The following is a 10,431-nucleotide window of genomic DNA, read 5'->3' as shown; positions in this document are numbered from 1 at the left end:
ATGGGCAGGACCTTTAATCCAGTCCCTGCATGTAGCCATCCTACTCCACATGCATAAGCAGGCCCAGTAGGATAATTTCTGTAGCAGTTTCTCTGGGCTCTGCCTCTTGCTGAACTTGTCCAAAGGGAGGTTCAGCATGACAGCTGAAGGTCCACAAGTGAGTTTCTTAGCTCCACAATTACTGTATCTGAGAACTTGTTTCACAAATGATTCATTAACTTGCTCACACCCCTACATAACCTCCTAAGGCAAAATTCCTTGGGGACTAGAAATCTTGTCACACAAAGCCTCCAGAGATTCCAATACTTGCTAAAGTCCAAAATCCTGCTCTGGACAGCAGCCCCCTCCCTAGATGACATTCCCTTGAGAGGCCCACGTGCTTCCACCTCTCCATAGAAGTCATCGTTTGAAGTTCCTCCTCTAGTCCTTCAGTGTAGGAAGCCATGCACGTTCCCTGTGCAGAACTTGTCTGATGCTTTCGTGGGGCCATGAAGCTCCAGTGGTATTCTAGGAATTGATCACCATTGTGTTATATGGGCAGCAAAAAAAGAAAAGGCACTTTAAGCTTTGGGAAGGTTATATCCCAAAATTAATGTATTTGTCCCCATACCAACATGAGCACAGCAAGATGTATTTAAACTTGTCCACCCAGGGTCTGACCTGAAAGTCAGAGATCTTCCCATCACCCAGAGCCACTTGTCCTATGAGCAGAAGATGCTTGGTAAAGGAACCTACCCTGAGATGCTTTCATGATCAGATGGCCAGAGGCTAGAAATGACTTCTGTCTACCCAACGATCTAGGAATGTGGCTGTTCTGCTTGCTGTCCTCTCCCTCTATAGAGGAAGGAGAAAGTAGCGTGCCTAGAAGCATGTGCTTATCTCAGGGATTTACCACAGCAGTGAGATGCATGGCATAGCTTCCTGCAGATGTTCTGCCCAGTGTGCTTAATCTCTACTAACCTGAGTTCCCTTAATATAGGCACTCAGGGAATATTGTGAAGTAGCATTTCCAGAAGACCAGGAAATTCTGTGTTCAATGTGGAAACAAGTGAGGAGAACAAAACTCAGAAGCTCAAGGCCAATCCAAGTTCCTACCTATTACGGAGTAGGAAATGATGGATAATTTGAAAATAGGTCCTGCTTGCACAGACCAACTTTATTTTGTAATCTATTTTCTCTCTGCTAATTATATTTTCTTTTTATTTTAAAGAGGAAAAACAAAATCAAAAAACGAAAATAGAAACAAAGCAATATACAATACAAATGGTACAGAATTTCAAACAAAGAATAGAAAATTAACAATGTTGTATTATGTATTGTTATCATCAAATTTGTTTTTAATTTATTGATTCCTCCCTCTCTCTCTCTATCATGTGGGTTCTCCAATATCCTTTTGGTTCCTTGTGTAGGATTCATATATATTCAAAGAATGTTCATAGCTGTTATTCACAGTACTTTAAAATTATGATTTTCCCGGTTCTGCCAAAAATTTAAAAATAAAATTATGATTCCAGCATCTCTACCTTATCAGTGTCTACATGTCAACTCTTGTTTGAGCTAAATGTCTCTGCCTATAATAGAATAATCTTAGAGAGTCTTGAATTTTGAGAGTTCTAGCATGGCAGCCTACTGAAATTTTTCTGTTTTAGCATATGGTAAATATGTTTAAGTGGACACTTGATATACAACTCACGAAAGTGTTGTGCATTCTGAGTACAAAGTTCCTGAGCCCCTATCCTGGCCTGTCTCACATGTTTCCTGGATGAAAAGACCCATACTCACTGAGGTAGAATGACAATATTCATCCGAAGTCCAGCCTGCATGGGTTGTGGGCTCACCTGGTCACAGCAGGAGAGAAGTATAGTGGAAGGCACTTACTCTGGGACAGAGGAGCAGCCCTTAGTTTCCTCAGGACAGTAAAAAAAAAAGGCTCTTTCCAGTAACTCTGCTGTGGTACATTCATTAAGATGGGGAAGAAATGATTTTTTATTGCCTCAAAAGCAGGAAGGTACTTGGATACTTTGTCATGTTGAGGTATCCTTCTCTAAGCCTGTTAGCCAGTGAAGAGATCTTTCCCATGGCTATTTGTGCCTTATTGTCCTGTCCCTCCAATAGACTTCTCCAGTATCCACTTAAAGATATATCTGAGACCAGATAAAATCCAGTAAACTCGCTGGTGTCTTGCTCGTGTCCTGAGGCCCCTACCAGCATGCTCTCCTCTGTCCACCTTGCAGAGCCTGCAGGGAGGTGACAGCTTTCAGACAACCTTCAAACTGATATTGCAGGGTGGACCATGAAACTTAGTTATCTGATTTGCCTGGCATTTGTGGGCCCCTTTCACCCACTAATCTTACTTAGTCTTATATGTCAACACTATCTAGTGACTTAGCAAACATTTTTCCACATCCACTTCAACTGTTCAGTTTATAATGCTATCATCTTTAGATATTGAAGTGGAAATAAAACAATATTATGTATTATTTCTCAGACCACTGATGTATTGTAAAGTGAGTTGACTGAAGGTTTTAGTCACCTATTCACTCTTGCTAAGGAAGAGATTCTGCTCTAGGGGTAGCACAGGACAGCCAAGAGTGACAGTTCATCACATACCATGCACCCAACCTGGAAGATGACACCTTGCCATCCATGCAAGGCCACACAGAGGTTATGTTTGGGAGCAGAGTGAAAACCTACGGGCTTCTGGAAGTTGTGGTGTACTGACACATATGAAAGGTGCCTTAGTTCCTGGGGGAAGATTTCAGTAGCTTTCCTGAATTATCCCTTGGACTGGAAAGCAACAGAAATTTACTGCTTGTGGGGGAGTTAGAAACTGAACTTGATGCCCATGATAAGGAAAGTTGTTTGGCTGGGAGATTTTATCCTCAGGAGTGGAGAGAATTTGCACTGAGGCTCTTCCAGGCCCTTATAGTCTCACCTACCATCAAGTTATCACTTGGTTTTGGACCCTAATTCTAGGCCTAATGCCCATTGATACTGAGACCAACCTAATGGATGTTCCATTAAACACTTCAGAAGGTAGATTTGCTTCTACAGTTTCCATTTGGTCCTTGAATTCTCAGTTTCATTAATCCCAATCTCTATTTATAACAGCTTGAACTTCTGAGTCATGCCATCCTGTTGGAAAAACCCAGTCCACTGGACATGTATACTATAAGGTGATGTTGGCTCTAATAATGTGATTCTCTTTTCAAATATTTCTATGTGCTTTGCAAATACAATTTTAATCAACTCAAAATCTTGAAACATAGACAAAATCTAGACTCACTGTGAGGTTGATAATGTTTAGTATGTAGCCACAACAACATATGTCCAATACAGGAACTACTTGAGGCAGCAGGCTTATATTTGGGTGATTCATTCCTCATTCACAGTATACTGAATTAGCCTGTATAGTGGGGTAATTGTTCAGACTCTGAAAGAAACACTTCCACTCCAATGGACTATGATTCTCTGAGTATACCGCAAATGAGAAAAGCCTAGGCCACCCATAATTTACAAGAATAATTCACTTCTCATGCTCACATGCAAGTTTTATTCTCATTAAAAAATAACATATGGTAGCTCTACTGATTAAAGCACCTACTTAGGCAGACACAGGGGCCTGGAATTTGATCCCCAGGCCTGCTGTGCAGGCCCCACCCCCAAGGCCCACTGGGAGGGTGATTGAGATTTGGTGTAGTGGCACACATCTGTAATCCCAGCACTTGGGAGGCTATAAACAGGAGGATCAATGTAAGTCTGATCTACACAGTGAAACCCTGTACACCCTGTAGATCCCTCCCTAAAATACAGAAAAAAGAATAGTATATGTAAAACTCAGTAATTTTTTTGCATCTCTGAAGTCCCTCCCTGCTATGAAGTCCCAGCAACCTAGCTTACATGCCTCACCATTGTGAAAAATCTAGCACAGTGATATTTTGCTTCACAAACTTAATTTATTCCATGATTCTAGGGAAGATGGTAACATACATGATTGTACCAAAAAGATGGCCACAATTGTGTGCATCATCTGGTTCAGAATTCAGGAATGGAAGCAAAATTTTTCTGAATGCTTCTGTTTACGAACCAAATTGCTCAAGAGCAAAAGTGTTCCTGAACTGAGGTGTTATGATGTATGACTTCGTCTTACTTAATTGAGGAAGAAGTTAAAACAAATGTTTTAACTACATCATATCGGCCAGCCCAGGATAGCATCTTATGACAGCAGTCATTTCTGCATGAGTATCCCACCTGGATTGGAGGACATACTTTCAATGCACTTTTATGGCCAGAATTTTGTAGTACAAACGTCTGGCTTTCAGTCTTAAAAGGACTAATAAGCTGTTTGCTTCTAGCAATTTCCTCTAAGAAAGTTGCTAACAGTCCTGTCTAGAGTCTTCAGATCTACAACGCAGCCATGAAGTCAGTTTCTACAGCATGTATGTTCAAAGTTGTGTGTCTTGGTTACTTTGCTCTCACTGACAAAATACTTGACACGCAAAGTTAAAGGAGGAAAAGTTTATCTAGCTCACAATTTTTGGAGGTTTCAGTCTGTAATCAGCTAGCTCTAATGGCAGAGGGGTAACAGTTCATGGTAGTAGAAGATAGCAAAAAGCAACAAGAGAAAAAGGGGAAACTAAGCTCCTTTCCCTTTCCGGGTGCAGGCTGCACAACCTAGGCTGGGTGCAGCACTCACACTGCCAGTGCTAGACAACACAACCATCCCAAACTCCAGATTCAGCCACTTCTGAAGAGCTCGGCCCCCCCATGACTGCATGAGACTTTGGGGAGACTTTGCTTTATTATTCTTTATTGTATTATTTTAAAATTTTTTGTTTTTATTTTATTTTTACATATTCTCACTATTGTTCATTTCTTCCTGTTTCTGTTCTAGTGTTTTCTTCTTTATCTTATATAAACAAGTCTGTGTGTGTGTGTGTGTGTGTGTGTGTGTATACCTCTTTCCCTCTTACCTTTTTTCTTCTATTATCGTTTATAGATGGGAAAGGAATTTTCCCCTGTCCTTTTCTATCTTTTTTACCTTTATCCACATCTTTTTGCTAGATTTCTTTCTGCTGTTTCTTATTTTTTTTCTTCTCCATGTCTCTTTTGAACCTTTTCTTTAATGTTTGCAATAGTCCTAGAATCTTTTTTTTCCTTAATTTTATTGAGAAACAAATAGCAATGGGACAGTTTCAAACCAAATTGGTAGGACAGTTTCAATAATTACCGCATTACATACATCCCTCCTAGTGGTTAATTGCTTTACAAGATGCAGACATGTTATCTTATTTACAAACACCATTAGAACAAATCCCTCTATTCATTAAGAGAATGTAACTATATATCTATCCTAACCACTTTGAATACACAGATTAAAAAATGGACATTTGGAAGACCCAATACTATTATGGACTGGACTATTTTAGAATATTTTGCTGAGTTAACACACCTATAATATTCAAATAACGGAACTAAACCAAAAAAGGGGGATACAGATAGTCCTAGAATCTTTTATCCTCCACATTTCTTGCTACAAATTACATATACAGTTTTCCCTCTTAGCCCTGTCTAAATAAATGGCACACATCCACCCTCATCAGGATCCTTTCCCTGACCCAGTACCTTCCCCTATACTATATAGCAGGCTTTAAAAAACAACTTTTTCCCTCTTCTTTCAGCCCTCTGGAATTACCTAGGCTCCAACTCTCTAGGATTCAAATAACTGACTCTATAAAATCATGGTGAAATGTTGTTTTTCACTATTAGAGGAGACATAGCCATGGCATTTAGTGTATATTACCTGTGGCTCAACAATTAGGCTACTCCAATGCTACCCAGCACCTGCCATTCTTCTCACCCTCCCTCACCTACTTCATCACAGTACAACCATGAGTAATAAAATGTCATAAAGTACATAGAGGACACACAAAGAGAGGAAGTATAATGTCAAGAACTCTCATAAAGAAGCATTGTAAGTTTGAATCAGTGGATGCTTCTATAACCAGATATAACTCTTTCAGTAAAACATAAGGACAAAACCCAAATATCAGTATAATACTTACCCCCCCCCCCGGCCAGGAATGGCTTTGGGAGAATTGTTTCCTTTTCAATTTCATTGAAGAGTTTGAGGAGTATTGGGATTATATCTTCTGTAAATTCCATATAAAATTCAGCTGTTAATCCATCAGGACCTGGACTTTTCTTTGTCAGTATGTTTTTTTTATTACATTTTGAATTTCATTGGCTGTTATTGGGTTATTGAGAGTTCTTATATCTTCTTGATTCAGGTTTGGTAATTTGTATCTTTCTAGGAATCTGTCCATTCCGTCTGTGTCTTCCATTCCGTGAGAGTAAAGATTCTCAAAATAGCTATTAATGATCTTCTGAATTTCCACAGTGTCTGTGATAATTTTCCCCTTTTCATTTCTTATTGCTTGTATTTGAGTTTTTTCTTTCCACTTTCTAATGAGGTTAGGTAGGGGCTTATCAATTTTATTTAACTTTTAAAAAAACAGCTTTTTGATTCATTAATTCTTTATATTGTTTTCTTTATCTTGATTGCATTAACTTCAGACAATTGCCAGTTCTGCTGATAACCCACTACTATAATGGACTATTGGACTATATTGGGTCATTTCGCTGAATTCAAGCAACTACACTATTTGAACTGGCATCAAGTAGGAAAGGGTCTTTTCAAGACAGCTTCTCAAACAACAGTGGAACACCCATCTCTAACAAAACAAAGCAAGAAAGGGGGATATAAATAAAGGACCATTTTATACTGAATATATATATATATATATATATATATATGTATGTATATACAAAATAGTTAGGATAGATATACAGCTACCTTCTATTAGTTTAATGAGAAGAAAGGTTTGTATTAATATTTTGTAGACAAGATATCATGTCTGCATCTTGTCCTCTGAATAACTATTATGAAGACAATAATATGCAATGTATTAATTATTGTAACTGTCCTACTAACCTGTTTTGAAACTGTTTCATTGCTATTTTTTTCTCATTATAGTCAATAAAAATTAATTAAAAAACCAAATAACTTCAAGTAAATAACAGAAGTAAATAACAGCACTGGACATACGAAGCTGAAAATTATTCTCAAGGAGGCAACATCCTATGAAAAATTTCCATGTAAGCCAGAAGCTCTCCTCATTTCTCTAGTCCTCAACTTGCAGTAACACCTCAAAAGAGGAGGAGAAAAAAAGAGAGAGCTACAGAAATGTTTAAAAGAATAGATACATTACCCAAGTTCTCCTACCTAGCCCACCCAAGCCACAGCAAGGGAACACAAAGGGAGAAGAAAATAAATACTAGGTACCAGAAATCTGTTTTTTATTTAAAAAAAAAAAAAGTGCGCAGAAGAGATGAAGAAAATACATGAGTTCAAAGAAGAGATAAATCAAAAGTCTGCAGCAATCTCACTCAATATGCCCATAGTGAATTTTAAGGAAAGAGGTTTTAAAAACAAAAAACTGGGCAAGCTAACTAAAAGAGTTAATAATTTGAATGACAAGGTCAATAAAGACATGGGATCCTCAAAAAACAGTGTCAGTTTGGAATATCTGAAATTAAAAAAATGGTATAAAAATCAAAACTTGCAGACATGAAAGATATGAAGGCAGAGTTCCTGATATTGAAAACAAAATAGTAAATTATGATGAAGAACTCAAAGGAACCAGATGCAAAAAGAGAACGAGAGAAGATTATCTGGTAACTACAAGATGACAATAAGAAGACCAACCTAAGACGAATTGGAGTCAGAGAAATACTAGACGATATTACAGATGGATTTCCTAATGTGTTTACAAAAGCTGTAGAAGAAATTTTCCCAAATATCATAATAGAATTTAAAATACAAGGGAGAAAACACTCATAGAACAGCAAACAATCATGACAGAAAGAAGCACTCCAGGGCACATCCTTATTAAATTACCAGATAGCCAACAACAACAACAAAAAATCCCCAGAATTTTAAGGAGCCAGAAAACAATGACATGTAAAGGAAAACCCATTATGATTACAGCATATTTCTCAACGCAAACCTTAAGAACCACAAGAGCTCAAAATGAAATATTTCAAGACATGACAACATAGAAAACTAATAAAGTCAGTGGATAAAGATCAACAAAAAAAAAATCAGGAAAATAAGAACAAAGGATTTGCCAACAGGTAAAGAGGTAAGGCTAGTAAATAATCAACACATTTCAGTAAAATTTCTCAATGTTAATGGTCTCAACTCCCCAATTGAAAAATGGACTGGAATATTGGATCAGAAAAGCAGAATCCAGCCATCTGTTGCATTAAACAAATTCCTCTAATTCAAAATAATATTCATAGAGTAATAATTAAAGGACAGAAAACAATGCTTTGAGCAAGAAGATCTCAAAAACAAGCCAGGGTAACACTTCTGTCAGATACATTATACTTCAAGTTAAAATTCACTAGATAAGGCAAAGATGATTGCATACTAATTAAGGGAGTAATCCCACAAGAAAAGATAACATTGATAAGCATATATGAATTGAATACTAGAGCATTTATTTTCATAAAGCAAAAATTGATGAAATGAAAAGATTTAATAAACAGTAACACAATCGTAGTTGGGGATTTTAACACCTACTTTCACAAGGAAATAGATCAACTAAACAAACAATATCAGACCTGAACTTTACCCTTGATCAAATAGACTTATTGGATATATACAGAGTATTTCATCCCACTACACCAGAGTATACATTATTTTCACCAGCATGTGGTACTTTTTCAACATAGATCACATATTAGTTCACAAATACTGCTTAATATAAAATAATTGAAATTACCCCATGTATATTATCAGACCACTGTGCAATGAAAATAGAAATTGTTAAGGAAAAAATTGGAAAAGGAAAAATCTCCCAAAAAAAAAAAAAAAGCCAACAATATACTACAAATAACCACAAAAATCACAGAAGAAATCAAAGAAGACATTAAAAGTGTTCTGGAACTTAATGACAATGATTGCACAACTTACTGAAACGTCTGGGACACAATAAACACAATTTTAAGGGGAAAATTGATCACAGTCAATGCTCACATTTGGAAAAGGGCCAAATTCAAATGAAGTACCTTATGAAAAATCTGAAAATGAAAGAACAACAAAACAGCCCCAAATTGAAATTAAGGAGGAGGGCGGCGCGTCCGGAGGTCCCAAGGATCTGATTCTTGCTTCAACAGTGTTTGGACGGAACAGACCCGGGGACTCCCTCTTTCATCTTCCCATCCACCTTCCAGGTATAAACTTCAGGGCCATCTTCTCTCCTATCTCCTCCTTCCAGGACCAGACAACACTATTCTTTGTGGGTAGCTCCTTATTGCTGATCAGCCATGACCTCTCAGATTCGTCAGAATTATTCCACCGAGGTGGATGGAGGCTGCTGTCAACCGCTTGGTGAACCTGCACCTGCGGGCCTCCTACACCTGCCTCTCTCTGAGCTACTACTTTGACCGAGACGATGTGGGGGGCGTGGGCCATTTCTTCCATGAGTTGCCCGAGGAGAAACACGAGGGTGCCGAGCATAGCCTGAAAATGCAAAACCGGTGCGGCGGCTGTATACTCTTTCAAGACGTGCAGAAACCAGCTGAAGATGAGTGGGGTAAAACCTTTGATGCCATGGAAGCTGCTCTGGCCCTGGAGAAGAACCTGAACCAAGCTCTTCTGGACCTCCATGCCTTGTGCTCTGCCAAGACCAACCCCCATATCTGTGATTTCTTGGAGAACCACTTCCTAGATGAGGAGGTGAAGCTCATCAAGAAGATAGGTGACCACCTCACCAAACTCTGCAGGCTGGCAAGCCCCCAGGCTGGGCTGGGAGAGCACCTCTTTGAAAGACTCACCCTTAAACATGACTAGGAGGTCACAGAGCCTGGAGGGCTCCTGCATCACCTGGCTTCAGGGCTTTGGCCTAACCCTCTCCTTCCAGCCACTGGGCAGCTTTCCCACCCTTCTTGGACCAAAAGAAAATAAAACCTTTTCAGAAAAAAAAAATGAAGGAGGAGGGAAATTATAGAGATGAGAGCAGAAGTTGATAAAATTGAGACTAAAAAACAGTTTTAAAAAAATCAAGGAATCAAAGAGCTGGTTCTTTGAAAGAATAAATGAAATAGATTAGCATTTAACCAGACTCACAAGAGAGAAAAGATTCACACCAAAACAATTAGAAATGAAAGATGTGAAATCATAAATGATCAAAATCCAAAAAATAGTCACTGCTTTGAAAAACTATTCCAAAAAGTTAGCAAATTTTGAAGAAATGGATAGATTCCTAGACACATATAAACTACAAAAGCTAACCCAAGAAAACATATATGTGCTTAACAAGCCAATAACTAGTAATGAAATTGTTACAGTAATAATAAAAGTTC

General features: G+C 38.2%; 1 pseudogene; it reads left to right on the top strand.

Moving 5' to 3' along the window:
• The first annotated feature begins 9,205 nt into the window (after positions 1–9,205).
• Positions 9,206–9,919, top strand: LOC101565531 (annotated as a pseudogene).
• The last annotated feature ends 512 nt before the right edge of the window (positions 9,920–10,431 follow it).

This window comes from Octodon degus, unplaced genomic scaffold (genome assembly GCF_000260255.1).
Source record: "Octodon degus isolate 3935 unplaced genomic scaffold, OctDeg1.0 scaffold00104, whole genome shotgun sequence".
In the NCBI taxonomy this organism is placed as follows: domain Eukaryota; kingdom Metazoa; phylum Chordata; class Mammalia; order Rodentia; family Octodontidae; genus Octodon; species Octodon degus.
This window is presented reverse-complemented; position numbering and strand designations above follow the sequence as displayed.